General features: G+C 37.9%; 1 pseudogene; it reads right to left on the bottom strand.

The window, feature by feature from the left end:
• Window positions 1–13,086, bottom strand: part of LOC122915432 — a 64,407-nt pseudogene extending 51,321 nt beyond the window's left edge.
• Between the last annotated feature and the right edge of the window lie 3,924 nt (window positions 13,087–17,010).

Raw genomic sequence — 17,010 nt, forward strand, 5'->3', positions numbered from 1 at the left:
CTCCAGTCTCCATCGTTTTATACCATTGAGAATCAGAATGGCTTTTGACTTAGCATCAATACTAGAAATGGAAGGCAGTGGAACAATACCATCATCTAAGAAATAAAAAATACATAGTGACCCTCAATCTACCAAACATCATTGTATGAGTTTGGAACACATTTGTGATAAACATCTTAAGAATCCTATGCTCATAGAGCTAATATTCTAAAAGGCAGAAGACACACAATAGCCTTAATAAAACAATGTTTATATTATATCTTAGAAGGGATGAATGTTATAACAAGAAAAACAAAAGAGTTATAGAGTGGCATTCAGGGGTACTTGCCAAGATTGGGAGATAGACTGAGAGCAACGGGAAGTCAGATGGCAATGGTCGACTTCACTGTGAAAGTGACATTTTAACAAGGTTTTGAAGGAGATGCAGTGAAAGCATGTGAGATATAGAAAACATCCAGTGCCAAGACTAAAGTGGGGGCTAGTGGGGTGCCAGTGTGTAACAGGTACAAAGGTACCTGTTGAGACTCCTAAGGGCTCAGGGTTTTAGATAAATGAAATGGTAACCATTTTGAGTGAAAGAGTAACATGATTTGACTTTCATTATTAATTCTACACTGTGTTTAGAATATAATACAACTCAAAGGACAGCAAGAATCAAGAAGACCAATTAGAAGACTTCTAGCAATTTAGGCTAGAGATGATTGTGTCTCAGAACAGGTAGTGGCAATGAGGTGCTGAGTAATATTCACATTTTGTGTCTATCTTGAAGGATGGCTGATGAGATTCCTGGTTATATTTGATATGGATTACACAAGGAGAAGGGTCAAGATTGAAACCAAAGCTTTTAGCCAAATCCACAGAAAAGTCAGAGTTGTCACTAACTGAGTTGGAAAAGTGTAACTAGAAAAGAAAAGAAGATGAACCTCAACATTAAGAGGTTGAACAAAATGTTAAAAATCACCAAGGAGATTGAAGCTACTGTATTTGATCTAATGAAGAAATTCAAGAGCATGTGGTGTCTTTGAAAACAAGAGAAAACATACCGTCAAGGAAGAAAGAGTGATGCGTCAAGTCAGATGAGAACGACGAGACCTGAGAATTGACAAGTGGATTTAACAACACAAAGATTATAATTTATATTAAAAAAAGGAACTTTAACGTGTGGGTAAAGGATAAAGCCTCATTAGAAAGGATATCATATAGTGATGTGAGGAGAGAAACAGAAGATGGTGTAAGTAGGGAATCTTTCCAGTTTAGCTCTAAAGGAGAGCAACAAGAGTAAAGCTCAAATCAGCAATGGGATCAAGAGAAAATTACTATTTTTTTCAAAATAAGAGAAATAACATGTTTCTATGCTGACAAGACTAAATTATTGAGAGGGAATTTGCTTATGTAGAGGATGGGGGAAATTCTTTAAAGATATTCTTGATCAGGGTAGAGAAAATTGGATCTAGTGCACACGTGAAAGGAAAGTCTTTAGGCCAGAGCACAGATGGCTTATTGTCTATATGTGGTACAAGGCAAAAAGGCCCTGTAGTTGGGTCAGTAGGTAGGTAGGCCTAGTTGTGAGAAATTGCCATTTCTGCTGATTGTTTCAGTTTTCTCAGAGGAGCTGTCAGTAGGCCATCAGCTGGAGAGAGAAGGGAGGTAAAAGAAGGGGTGTGAAATAAGCATTCAGGAGAGTGGGAGAATAAATGGATTTGGGAACTACAGTATGATTCTCTGGTCATTTGAGGTTCATGGCCATGAATTTTAAGTGAGACTAGTCAGTTTGATTTTGTGTCTTCTCCCAGGCATGTTTAACTGTGTAAGTTCATCCAAAATTAAGAAGAGAAATTCTTTCCAACCTCAAGTTCTATTAATTTCTAAACATGCATTATGAAACAGGATGAGATTTAAGAAAAATAATTTCAAACATACAAAGTCTCAAAAAACTACTTCCCAGGTATATATTCATAGGAAATTATGGAAGGATGTGCTCCACCAAGATGAAGACATAAACTAAGAAAAAGGTAGAGATGGGATAACAGGAAACAGGAAATCAAACATAGGATAGAAGTAGAGGGACTCCTTGAATATGTGTGAAGGGAAAGTCCAGCATGACAGCTGAGCTTCAAATACACAGGGCAACCAGATCAGGTTAGAAGAGGCACCTATGCAAGAAGATGAAATGGATAGCATATGTGAGATAAATAAATGTTCTCAGAGTACATTCAGAAAATCAGCAAAGAGTTTACCACTGATGAGTACATAAAAATCATGACAATCATTAGCTCCCAGTAAAATAAAAAGATGTTCCAAAGGGAAAACCAATTATAGTGTGTGTACTGGTTCACCTGTGAATCATATTTACACCACCATAATAATACAAATACTGAATAGTATCTTATAAAAGTTCCTACATGGTAATATTGGCAAGGGGATAGGAAGAGCATCCATGTGTGGTGGGGATAACAAAGGGAAACTAAAAACATCTAAATTCCTAGGTAAAGGGAGAGATCAGCTAATAACAATTAAGGCTAGAAAAAAAATCAAGATGCTACAATATAAACATTTTATTAAGAAACTAAGATCAACACCAAAGCAATTAATAAACAGATATGAGAATCACAGACCTGTACTCCTGAAACAAATAATACATTATATGTTAAAAATTTAAAAAAAAAAAAGATAAAATTGGGTTGTCTCTGGAGTGGGAGCAGGGAAAGAGGCAGAAAACTTTGGCCTCAATAAGTGAAGCATTTTGCTCTTTACCTTCATGCATAACTCAGTTAAAGAAAAAAAAATGAGACTAGTATGCACAGAAGTATAACATGCTTGAAAGAAATGGCAAGTAGCTATGTACTACTCCTATTGTAGCTAGATGGTAGAATGTGTTGATAGTTAAAAAAATAGAAAAGAGAAAAAGAAAAAAGGGGAAAAAAGAGGAAAGTGGGTTTCAGAAAGGTCAAGCTAAGGAATTTTGCCTTAATTCAAGAAACTATAAGGAGTCATTCAAATTAATGAGGCAAGAAAATTGTAGAATCAGATTTGTGTATGAAAATGATGCTAACATTAGTGTAGATGGTGTCTTGGAGGGTATAAAACTAGAGGTATGGGAATGAGCCAGAATATGGCAAATTTTTAGTAGAAAGACAATGGGTCTTTCAGACTATATTTATCTGTTCCACTCTCATCTGTTTTACATTTTTCTATTTCTCTTTTCTTCTCTTTCTGCCCCGTTTTTTTCTTTCTCTAGGGTCAATTATAGCAATGAAGTATGGATATATGGGTGTGTGTGTGTGTGTGTGTGTGTGTGTGTGTGTACATGTGCATGCTTCTATCTGCATATGCATTACATGTATCTTTTTCTGAAAATGAAAACATGGCTATGGTATCTACTTATTTGAAGGTTATATTTGCAGAAAATTCCATAGTTTTATAGAGAAAAATAATTAAATTTTCTTTTGCACTTTTTGTTGCTATTTATATTTCCCTCTGTGTCAGTCTTTGATATAAAATATATTGTCTAAAAACATTCTTTAGGGCCTATAATGCAGTTTTAGGGAAAAATGGAAAGATCTAACAGTATTGCTTTAAAGCATCCCTGATACTGTAAGCCAACCCTAATATACTTTAGTGGGGCCTAAAATGAGGGTTAGTACCCAGTCTTATGCTCCAGCATAACATCCAAACAAAAGGACCCAGGCATCTCAGTCTGATCAGCTATGGGTAGGAGCCCTTGATGCTATTTATCTTTCCTTGTGTGATGTTTCAGTCCTTCCCTTAGAAATTCTTTCATTAACTGTTCATTTTAGCTCTCTCTATTTCTGACATGATCATTTTTCTTCCCTGTGTTGCTGCTTTTCTATTTCCTAGTTTCTCTCTCTCTCTCATTTCATTTTTTTTTTCTTTCTAGAATGCATGTGAATTTCCTGTTTCTATAGCTCACTAATATGTCTGTTGTCAATCACATCTTCTGCCCTGTATGGATAAGGGTCCGTACAACTATTGAGTAAGCCTCCATTTATCTTGTTTTTGTTTTTCTGCATTTCTTTCAATTTCAAAGAAAAAAAGGTGCCTTTTCTGTCTTCTTCTTTTAGTAATCAGTGAAGCAAAGCAGACAGGTGAACTGAAGAGTAATGAGAAGCTAAAAAAATACTGTGATTATATTTCCAGAAATTATTTGCTTTTTGGATTAAGCTGAAGTATTTTTCATTCAGCAAATACTTCAGAGGCTTCTATTATGTGAAAAATCAAGCAACCTTATGAGACCACATCTTAAAACAGTGATAAATATAAATCATGACCAGGCCAATGTAACTGCTGGGACCCCCCTCTGACACATAGAGAGGCTGTCCGCTGAGAATGTAAGGGCAGCCACAGTGGAGGTGGAACATGATATACCAAGTGCTACTGTAAGCAGAGCGTCAAGACATGAAGCATTCAAAGCAAGGATTCTACATGAGGTAAAGTACTTCCTCTTAAGGAAGTTACAGTAGATCATTTATGGTAATATGTATCCAGTGGAAAACAGAGGTTAAGAGCTAAGGTTCAAGCACCAAGCTCATCTGGGCTTAGTCTTGGCTTTATCATTTCATACCTGGGTAGAGGCGGTTAAGTTACTTTCTGAGATAGAACTTCTGGAGCACTTGCTCCCTAGCCTGGCACATAGATAACATTGAATAAATGTGAGCTACTATACCCAATTAAGAGATAATATGCCTATTGAAGTCTTCAAGGGAACATAGGGAAGTGTATGTTAAGTGCCTGTTGGCCATTGTTATAAGACTAAACTCAGTCTCAGAATCAATCAAGTGAAAGGATATCTAGTGAAACCAACTATAAGAAAATAGACTGTCCAAAAAGCTGGAAAACAAGACACAGAAATTATTGTGGCATTTACAGTTACTGTCTCTGCTTTTTCTTTCCAGGTGAGATTACATTTCTGTTAATTTGTCTCAGGACACTGGAAAGACCAATGTTTGTAAATATGTCTTTGAACTAAATATCACGGAATGTTTGTGTTCTTTTGAGATACTTTATGTAAGCCTCAAGTATAACAGGAACAAGGAAGAATTGCTTTTCCAAAACTAAGACTCTTGGGTCACTGTCACTGGATGCTTTGCACCCTTTCAATCTTTTTTGGAATCAAGGGACAAGGGAAAGTCTTTCTAAGATACTGTAGATCTACTTCTGTTTTTAACTAAACCACTGAAAGCCCTTTGATATTTGTCAGATGTGAAATGAAGTGAAGACATTTTCAGATATTGGGTGGGGGGTGATGGGTGTGAGCACAGGGAAAATGAAGAAGAGAACCATGAGGTAAATATGTTCAAGTGGAGACTCAATAAGCCATAGAAGGAAAACATTGGGTAGTTTCCAAAGAAAGAGCTATACCAAAGGGCTTCATCCTTCTTTCTGCACCTCTGAAAGGTTGACCAAGTGGATAGGTGAAGGCAGGCCAACCCAAATTCCTATGTCCTAGCTTTTCCTACTCTGGTTAGCTAAGACAGAGAGGACACTTGAGGATCTCAAAAGAGAGCTGGAAATGCAAGGGAATTAAGGGAAGCTCTGAGGACTCTCTCAAGATCTTAGACTGTCAGGAGGCAATTTTCCAGGCAAAAATTGGATGGCTGTAGAAAGGTACGTGCAGAGTACTAACTGAATTTGCTGGAGAAAGGCTAAGTTAGAGAAAGGGGTAGGGGAGAGGGGACTACAAAACAAGGAAAGTTAAATATATGTCAAGGTTTTGATGTCACATGGGTAGTTTCAATTTAAGGAAAAATCTGTTTCTATTTATCTTTCCTACAAGAGTGGCCCAGGAGAATTTCCAATAAAAAAATTTTAACTATAAATTACACTCTACAATAAAGGAGGACTTAAGCATTCCCCTAAAAGAAAAGTTTGGCCATGCTTTATAATGGTTTGTACAAAATATAGATGGTGGCTAGAAATTTCACAGTTTCCTTAAATATTTTCATTGATAATGGTGTATTCATATCTCTTTTAAACTTCTGCTTGAAACAAATGAATAGGAATTTGGCCAAAAGTATTTGGCTCAGCGGATAAACGTAGAGAACTTTATCATTTCAAGAATGATCCCCAAAGTCTTAAATAACTATTATGTTTTGAACTGGGTTTTATTTAGGAGAAGAGAAAAATTTATTGGATTGAAGTCAGTGACATAATGTGAACGGCTGACGACAAGGCTATGTATCAGAGGAAGTCCCTTCACCTTTCACTTTTGGGTCATTTTAGAGTTTTACAGAGGGGAAATAGACTCTATTAGAAGAGTATGACTATTAGGTTAATCAGTAAGAATATGTGAAATCAGCAAATTTAGTAAAATGTTAGTATTAATGAAAGGGGAGTTGAGAAGGATGAGACTGCCCATCATTTTTAACAACTTCACCGGAAATAGGCAGGGCAAGGCATATGGGAGAAGAGCAGAGTTGAAAGCAGCTTTACACTCAGAACTAGAGCCGGGAGTGACCAACAGCTAGAGGCGTGTCTGCACAACCTGCTCTAGGAAGAGTCACAGTGCCTGGGACAAACCTTGCTAATCTGATAGAGGCAACAAGAGGGAGAGGTGGATGAGAATCAAACAAGTACTTGTCAAGAATAAGGTTCTCCCCACTCTGCTGGAAATGAAAGAGGATCTAGAGAGTCAGGGAAGAGATTCTAGGTTGAGATTAGGGATTTGTAAGAATCTTCAATCCCTGATAAAAGATATCTGCTAAATTCTTCCCCAAGACAGGTGGAAGGGAGGGCCTAGACCTCCTGGACTTTTCACCTAAGGAGGATGGAGGCCTTTGGAGACAAGACAACAAAAGACAGGGTCTGATAATAGGGTGGCAATTCTAGAACACTTGAAGCAGTTTAGATATTTTGCAAAGTACTGGAAGTCTCTACTGGAGACATCCACAGTTAAGAATAATTAATAAGAAACAGACAGGCACGCTTGGTTGGCTCAGTCAGTTGAGCATCTGCCTTTGGCTCAGGCCATGATCTCACGGTCCTGGGAAGGAGCCTTGCCCTGGGCTCACTGCTCAGCACCGGAATCTGCTTCTCCCTCTGCCCCTCCTGCTCTGTGCGCGCTTGTTCTCTCTCTATATCAAATCTTAAAAAGAGAGAGAGAAAGAGAAAAGACAGATAACCCAAAGGCAAACTGGCAAAAGATGCCAAAAGGCATTTCACAAAGTAGGAAGCAAGAGTGGCAAAAAAAAGTTCATTTGAAAAGCTACTCAAGCTCACTGGTGATAAGGGAAATGAAAAACAAGCTACAGTGAAACAGTGTTTAAATAAAACTTGAAGTCTGATTATGCTTGGTATCAACAATGATGTGAAGTAGTTTTCTATATCACCAATAGGACTGTAAACTGGTATAACCACTTTAGAAAGCAACTTGAGATTTTTCCAGGAAACTTGAAAATAAATATAAGCTATAAGAATAGAACCTCGAGGGACTTCTGTATTTTCTGTATTTTGCATCAGGAGTCAAATATTAGCATGTTTCTTATAGCAGTGTGTGTAATAGCAAAACATGAAACTGCCTTAATGTTCATTAGTAGAACATATAAAATGCAACATATTCAAAAATATATGTAAACATTACAACAAACATTAATATAATCATACACAACAGATGGAAATTTTAGCTGGTCCATTTTCATTTTGGTGAAAATACTGTCTACCTTAGGGGAAATAGCAGATCTCAAGTAGCCCACTTCTTAACTTGAAATCAATAAATGCTTGAGTGTAAAAATGCCTGTGAAGAGTGTTGCAATCCAAATGTGCAGGTGTGAGATATCTGTTTTCTGTGTGTGTGCACGCGTGTGTGTGTGTGCCTGTGTGTCTAAGCAATTAAATAGCTCTGCAGAAGTGGTTTCACATAAAATTTTTGGTTAAGATGTTTAAAATGTCTGATAATTTTTGTTATTATTTTGTTTATTTTGGTATTGCAGTTAGGTTGGGGAAGTTAAGCCAGGACTATATTGAAATAATGACTATATTTATCTAAATGTCTCTTTAAAAAGCAGAAATCAACATTATACAAACTTATGATAAGAGATAATAATAGTGTACATAAAATAGAGTATTCAGAGCAAAATTTAAATATAAGTAGAAAATATTTTGTTTGCATTATACCTCTTCTTCTTCAATAATTACACATAATTTTATGTGGATCCTGTATCTGTATATTCTGATTGATTGCTTGGGTGTAGCCCTAGAAAGAAACCCATTCTTATTTACTATTCTTTTTGCAGAGATTTGGTGCCCAAGTAAGATTAATATTGGGTGATTTTGGCCTGCATCCCTTTTAGGTCAATTTTGAGATACTCAAGCCAGGTGTGTAAAAGAAAATTGAAAGTTCTAACTTTTTACTAACTTTTTCTAACTTTTTAAGTTGGGGGAAGCCTGTATTCTGAATGCACATAGTTTGGTATGATAATATATAAGTTTATCAAACTGTAGCTATCAAATGATAATTATAAACTATAATTAAAGCTGGTATAAAAAGACAAGGCTGAATTTTAGATAAGGATGCTCTTATACTAGAGAAAGGTAATAACCTTGATAAAGAGCAAATTAAGATAAATTAAGATTTTTGTAGAATAGGAAATTCTTACTATTTCTCTGACTTAAATTCTTCTCTTTTCTGTTGTCACCCTGATGTGTTCTCAGTTGTCCTAAGAAACATTACAATCTGCAACACTATTATACAGAGTCTGGTCTTTAAAATTAGTATTTGCTAAAGAGAATCAGAGCATGTTAGAGAGCTGCTGAGGCCAAATTTAGGGCAGGAAAACTCAAGATCAAGATAATCTTAGAATGGTTTGCTGTTATTGGAAAGCAAGGTTAATTTTTAAAGATGTATGAAAATGGCTGTAAGAACTGGCTTGCTGTGGTTGGTATTGGTCCAACTATGACAAGTGGAACATCAAAACCAACACAGATCATTGCCAATTAACAACAATGAGTCAGTCAAAGAACTTAAGTTCATGATATTGTCCAAAAGGATAAGCTAATATGAAATGTGTTATAAACTGATGAAAACACAAACCTCTTACTCTTTCCTGTCACAGAATTCATATTAAGAACATGGAAGTTGTGATATTTGAAAACCTTCAGTCAAATGGAAGATATATTCTCCCTCAATGATGATTTAAGTTTAACTGTAGCAAAAACCAAGTCTTCTTGAGCACATGAACCCCCTTCTGGCAGAGACAGTAGTATTAACAGTTATGGGTCCCTATCAGAGACTCTGGGGCTCAGGAAATTTCTGCCTCACTCCATCCCTTCATACTCTAGGCCACTGTATTCACAGTAAGATATTGTATCATTGGTTACTTAAAATATGAACTTAAACTAAATGCGTGTGTGTGTGTGTGTTGTTTCTTCCAACTAGCTCACAACTCATCTAAAACTTTGCAGAACATACCTTCTAAAGAGAACAAGATCCTACTTCAGCTGTCCATGCTACACTGTCCCCATCTTCAGATGAAACCAGGTTACAGTTGGGTCTAGGAAACATGGACCTAAATCCCCCATGCCTTCTTATCCACTCCTTCTTTTCACTCAAGACTGGGCACCACTTCTCTCTTCCTCCTCATCAGGTTGCTTAAGAGGGAGCAGTATCAGAAAGCAAATACTTCATGAGTCTGGGGAAAGAAAAGTTTTAAAAATTCTGAGCTCAGAATGAGACCCTCTGGCTTCTCTCTCAGTTTAGACAACATGAAATAAATTAATTAACCTCTCTTGCTTCTAAGGATCCTTCTGGCAGGCACAAGTCCATATGAACTTGACCCAATATCCTTAGAATTGTTCAACTGTCATTTATTCATTCATAAACTTGAATGCAGGGAGAATAGGAGAATAAATACATTTTTTCATAGATTTTATTTTTAAGCAATCTCTACACCCAACGTGGGCTTGAACTCACAACTCCAAGATCAAAAGTCACATGCTCCACTGACTGAGGCAGCCAGTCACCAGAGCTAATGAATACATTTTAAATGAATTTGTATTCAATATGGAAATAGAGTCACAGTTAAGTCCCAGTCTGCCAAAGGCATACATTCATGGTTTTCACACTGCGTGAACTGTGAGTAATGATTTCCTTTTAGAGAAAACTCATTAAGATTCAAAATATTAAGTTGATTTTCTATTTTAATATGCATATATGCAATAACAGAATTACAATTTTAATTGTGTTCAACACAAAAAAATATTCCCTGGAGTGCCATCCAGTAGAATTCAAAGAGCCTTTACCTTTACTAGAGAAACTAAACTCTTTGGAGTCTGTGCTGAGAAAATTTGGACTCGTGAACAGCCTCCTCCTGCAACGGCTAGAAATAAACTACTACTTAAAAGATTTGCCTCTGTGTCCAGAGGATTGATGCTTAATTCCATGCACAGACCCAAAAGTTGTAAATTTGTTCATGTTATTTTGGGGAAAATGCTTCAAAAACACTTCCTTTTTAAGAAGATGCTTCAGGAATACACAAAACAGTGTACGCAGAGAAATTTTAACTCTTTAACATAAAGAGTGTACTTATGTGAGCATGGTAGGTGGATTAATGCCCCCCCGTACACCTAAAAGTCCACACCCTAATCCCCAGAATCCGTATATATGTTCCCGCATATGCTCGCAAGGACTTTGCAGATGTGACTCTGATAAGGAGCTTGAGATGAAAAGATTATCCTGTATTATCTGGATGGGCCCACTGTAATCATAATTATAAGGGGGAGGCAGGAGAGTCAGAGAAGATGTGAAGACAGAAGAGGTGAGAGAGAGAGAGCAAGAGAGAGAGAAAGAAGACCGGCTGTTGGCTTTGAAGATGGAGGAGGGACCCAAAACTAAGAAAATGCAAGATAATAAATTCTCCCCTGGAACCTCTAGATGGAAACACACTTTTGCTGACACCTTGATTTTAAGACTTCTGACCTGCAGGATTGTAAGATAATAAGTTTGTGTTGTTGTAAGGCATGAACTTCATTGACATTTGTTACAGCAGGAATAGAAAACTAGTAACGAGTCAAAAGAAAGCATCCAAGGAAGATATCACAAACTTCTAAGTGTGAACAGTGAAACTGCGCTATTGTTCAAGCTTGAGAGTCCAAGGGCAAACTTTCTGTTGGCCACCCCGGGACTGACATAGGAAAGACTCTCCATACATAATTGTGATATGCAAACTAATTCACAAAATTAGGAAAGAAATAATAGAAGTATAAGTAAAGTATAGCCATGCACATGGAGCTTAAATAAGGAATATATAAATTCTTGCTTTGCAAAAAATTCAGATTCTGTGATGGAAATGATGATCAGTATATCACCAACTCAAAAAACCTAGTGTCCGCTAAATGTGATGACCTTGCTCAGCATCTCTTATGAATAAATGCGGTATTGTTCACAGAGAAAAGAAAAAGCAATGTGTTTTTGGTTATTTGTTCCATTTTCCTTTTCCTCAGCTTTGCATAAACCAAACATATTCCACTTAGGAGTTACACAAATAGTTGAAGGTGGCATGAAGGTTGTAGCAAGCATATTTTTCCAGGAGAAGTGTATTTTTGCATTTGAAATTAGCCATAGCTTAGCAACGCCAGCTTCCAAAACATTTATCCGGAGTGAAGAGCTGCATATGCTGGTGTGCTCGATGTACTGAAACAGCACTGAGCAGGGGCACCCAGCAGGGTGGGAAAGGAGAATCTCAAAAAACGCTTATTTTGCTGTTATTATTGCTGCTTAAAATTGTTGCTTTCAGGCAAGGGCATCACGCCTTTACCATTAGTTCAATATTGTGGAAAGAAAGCATATGTTCTTTGTGTTTAACTTTGAGACGGTGCCTGTTATTTTGGAATAATCATTATTATATTATAAAATATTATAATTATTATAATATACATAATTATTATGATATACTTTATAATATTATTGAAAAATAAAGAGTTCCAGTGTCATCTTCTGACTCCGGTGCAGTTCAACCTCTCAAGTCCTCAAAAGGGACACACATTTTCTGTTTCCGTCTCAAATTGGGTCATGGATTTTCAAACCCGTCTAGGGCGGAGCATGGCTTCCGCTCCATCTTCCTTCCTCTGGCAAACCAAGAGCAGGATTTAATCTATTTTTTCCTCCATAGCATATTCCTTAGTGCTGACTTCCAGACCCCTCCCTCTCCTCCTCCCTGGAGATGACTAGGTTCATTAAAGATCACCTGCAAAACGGCTGATAAAGTATGTGGTTTAATTGCCAAACAGATTAAGATGAACAATGACAGCCCCTAAATATTAGGCATGGCACAAATTCCATCCATTAAAAGGTCAGAGCATGGTGTCATTGTCTCCCTGCCCGGGGTGGGGGCAGGGAGTTCATTGCTCTGGAGGACATCAGGACATCCCTAATACTTTCCTGGAAGTATCTTCACACCTTCTTCCTCCTTCCTTCCTGCTGTTCTTGGGAAATGTCTTGAACGCAAAGTAGAAAATTTGAGAATAAAGAACAGGGCCTTTGGACCAAAACATATCTGGGCTCAAATCTCAGCCCTCCTATTTCTGGTTGTGACCCCCTGGGTTTGGTAGACACTCGCACTGAGGTTCACGCATCTGTTCAATAAAGTAACGCAGCATAGTTTGCAGGATCGTTGTAGGATGATTGAAAGAGAAAACCCCCTTAGCTTTCTTCACACTGCAGAAAGGCTAGCTGCGGCTAAAACCCACAGATATTTCTGTGTTAGGTGAGGCTACATCATTCTTTCTGCCTCCACCTTTATTCTCTCCTATTTTCTTAAACTTGTAAGTGGTCAGTAACTGAGATCACAACCTTTTCTTAAGATACAAAGGTAGTTACTTCCTAAATCTAGTTCATCAAGTGCTCCCTGTTCTGGAAGGAGTGGGAAGCTTCCCTTATTAGAGACAGGAAAGAAGGCAGTTTCTCACGTAGAGAAAGTAACCAGCTAATTCTCAATGGCCAGGTAAAGGGGATCAAATTACCTGCCAGCTTGGGAATGTGTAGGCTCCAAATCCTGCCTCAGCCTCCTGCCCCACCATGTGTTGAAGCCTGGTGACCATGTTGTGCAGCATTTCCCTCGTAGCCATGAACCCCATGTCAAAACCTTAGGTCTAGCTGCTTTGTTCAGCCTGCTGGGCATCTCAAGGTGTGGCTGCCCTCTGGTGGTAGCTGTCTTCCCCACACCCAAATGTAATGATCTTGTTTGTTTTGTTTGTTTTCCATTTGACTTCTGTCCCACTGCCCAAGAGCCCAGATGACCAGTTCACTTACTGTTTCCTAGGCTGCAGCTCCCTCTGCAAACTCCTACTGAGAGGGAGCCATTGACTTCAAGTTGCATTCTTCTGCTGAGATGTTTGTCTCCAAGAAGCCCTGCCAACAGCTGAAGACCTTTACCGTATCTTTCTTGCATTTTCTTTTCTAGACTAAGGGTACATCTCAGAAAAGGTAGGTCTAGATTCCTCATCATCTAGCTGCCCTTGGGGAATCTTTCAGTGTTCTAAAAAGGTGACAGGTAGAACTGAAAATGTAATCCAGCTGTAATCTAGATAATGCAAAGCAGCCCCAGGACGCTGCTTCCCAGGCATCCAGACTTGTAACTTACACAAAGGGACAGCTGAGGAGCTCTCTTCTGCTCTCCAGATCTGTTGCTCCAACCTCTCACCCGCACGTCATACTGCCCACCAAACATCTGTCACCTGGGTGGTCTGTAGACTCCACAATATAAAATCAAACGGTTTCCCCGCAAACTTACTTTCCTTCTGTGTTCAGTGCTTTGGATGAAGGTCTGTTGTGTCACCTCTGTAACTGTTTCCTCTGGCTCTTTTACTGCCCTAATTATATCTGATATGCACACCTGATAGTGATAACCCCCTGCTTAAAGTAAGATTTTACTGTCTACAGAATAAAATCCAAGCTCTTTGGCAGGGCAGTCTGGGCCCTGAGTAATCTAGAGGACCCAATCTACTCTCCAGACCCACTGCCTCCTTCACTTCGCCATCAGATGAACTGTTCTCCAGTTATACTGCATGTGTTTCTTCCTCCACGTTTGCCCTTCAGCCTAGAGAAATGCTACCTACCCAGCTCTAAAACTCCCCTCTGAATGTCTCCACTCTGAAAATGTCCCAGGTTCTTCTCCAATGCAGCAGAAGTCATGATTCTCATCTTGAGATTCATGTAGCATTTGTTGACTCTGTTATAGGACATATTATTTTGTGTCCAAGCTTCAGACAGATTTTCTCAGCCCTGTAGGGCTCTAAGTTCCCGCGAAGCTGTGAGTCCATCTTATAAGCCTTTGTAAATCTAACACTAAGCACAGTGCTACATATGTGGTGGATGCTTAAAAAATGTTCTGTGTGGGCACCTGGTAGCTCCGTCGGTTAAGCGTCTGCCTTTGGCTCAGGTCACGATCCCGTGGTGCAAGGATTGGTGATCTTGGGATCCAATCTGGCATGGGGATCCCTGCTTCAAGGGGAGCCTGCTTCTCCCTCTCCCTCTGCCTGCTGCTCCCCCTGCTTATGCTGTCTCTCTGTTAAATTAATAAATAAAATCTTTCTTAAAAAATGTTTTGTGAGATTTACGGACATTGAGGAGGGTATGTGCTATGGTGAGTGTTGCAAAATGTGTAAGCCTGATGATTCACAGACCTGTACACCGGGGGCAAATAATACATTACATGTTAATAAAAATAAATTTAAAAAATTAATTAATTAAAAATGTTTTGTGAATTAAATTCAAATATCAGCACAGTTCAAAGTTACAGGAGCTTTTAAAAGTGTTGCGGTTATCCTTATGGTTGACCAAAAATAAGACCTTTTATGTTTCCACTTAAACTAGTATAAAGTGAAATCTCTCATTCCTATAGTTATAAGGTGATTTCTTTGGGGGACGGAGAAGGTGGTCATCCAACAACTGCCAATATTCAATGTTTGGATTCATCTGCATAACTTGGTTTTAGTCTGAGCATGGTCGCTGAAAAGGCGATCTCTGAAGTTCAATGTCTACACTCAACCACCAGTTCTGCCTTTTATTAGACCTTACGTATGTTACACCTCTAGAACTGTTATTTTAATCTTTAAAATTGGAATAAAGAAATTACCTCACAAGATAATCGCAAGAATTAATTGGAATAATCCATGAGAAATATTTACACAGTGCCTAACACATAGAAACTGCTCTGTAAATGGTAGGTGTAGCAATAATTATCATACAAACATCCATGTTTAGATGCATATTTATTGTACTTAAAAATCCACAAGGAAAACAATGTGAGTCACAGTGTATAAATACCTTGATGAGAAGAAAATTCAACTGGGAATTTCTTGATTTTATGCATGTTGCTAATTTGCTTAATTCACTGTAAATACTAAATGTTGCCTTTTCCATGCAAAAATGAACCTTACACAATGCCCACAGAAATCCAGATCCAAGATACACAGAAAGCCCCCAACAAAATCAACCCAATAAGTTCCACACCAAGCCACATAGTAATTAAAATGGCAAAAATTGATGATAAAGGATCTTAAAAGCACCAAGAGAAAATAAAACAGTTACATATGAGTGAAACCCCATAAGGCTATCAGCTGACTTTTCACCAGAAATTTTGCAGGCCAGAAGAGAGTGGTATGACACATTCAAAGTGCTGAAGTAAAGTGCTTAAAACAAGTGAATGGTCCATAGAAAGTTTTAAATAGGTATTAACTATTAATTTCATAATACATATTACATAATAACAAGAGTACCTCAGGAATCCAGAGCAGAGGAATATGTAGACATCAAATAAAATTTAAAAAAATGAATAAAGACACTTAAAAGACCCCATAAAACCAGAACTTTTTCCACCTAACCCTATGAGAGCATTCACTATTGGAATTATGCAATGGTTATGGTGGCATTCCATATAGACACTTAACATGTGTTTAAATAGGTTAAAATTTAAACAAAGAACTTGGATATTTTATAATTTAATTTTTTAATTCAATTAATCAGCATATAATTTATTATGAGTTTCAGAGGTGGGGGCCAGTGATTATCATCAGTCTTTTATAGTACCCAGTGCTCAATACACCATGTGCCCTCCTTAATGTCCATCATCCAGTTATATATCCTCACTCCTCCCCCCACCAGCAATCCTCAGTTTGTTTCCTATGATTAAGAACCTCTTATGGTTTTTCTCCTTCTCTGATTTTGTCTTATTTTATTTTTCCCTTTTTTCCCCTATGATCCTGTTTTTTTTCTTAAATTCCACGTATGAGTGAGATCATGTAATCATATAATGTCTTTCTCTGATTCACTTATTTCACTTAGCATAATACGCTCTAGTTCCATCCACATCCTGGCAAATGGTAAGATTTTATTTTTTTTATGGCTGAGTGGTATTCCATTGCATCTTTGGGGTAAGCCCCTCGTAGTGCAATTGATGGGTCATAGGGTAGCTCCATTTTTAGCTTTTTGAGGAACCTCCATACTACTTTCCAGAGTGGCTGCATCAGCTTGCATTCCCACCAATAGTGTAAGAGGGTTTCCCTTTCTCCACATCCTCACCAATATCTGTTTTTTCTTGAGTGGTTAATTTTAGCCATTCTGACTGGTGTGAGGTAGTATCTCATTGTGGTTTTGATTTGTATTTCCCTGATGATGAGTGGTGTTGAGTATTTTTGCATGTGGCTATTGGCCATTTGGATGTCTTCTTTGGAGAAATGTCTTCTGCCCATCCCTCCCCCCCATTTTATTTTATTTTATTTTATTTCTTTTCAGTATTCTGACCATTTCTTGATTGGATTATTTGTTATTTGGGTGTTGAGTTTGATAAGTTCTTTATAAATCTTGGATACCAGCCCTCTATCTGAAATGTCATTTGCAAATATCTTCTCCCATTCTGAAGGTTATCTTTTGGTTTTGTTGACTGTTTCCTCTGCTGTGCAAAAGCTTTTTGTATTGATGAAATCCCAATAGTTGATTTTTGTCTTTGTTTTCCTTGCCTTTGGAGACATGTCTAGTAAGAAGTTGCTGTGGTCCAGGTC

This window comes from Neovison vison, chromosome 8 (genome assembly GCF_020171115.1).
Source record: "Neovison vison isolate M4711 chromosome 8, ASM_NN_V1, whole genome shotgun sequence".
Lineage (NCBI taxonomy): Eukaryota > Metazoa > Chordata > Mammalia > Carnivora > Mustelidae > Neogale > Neogale vison.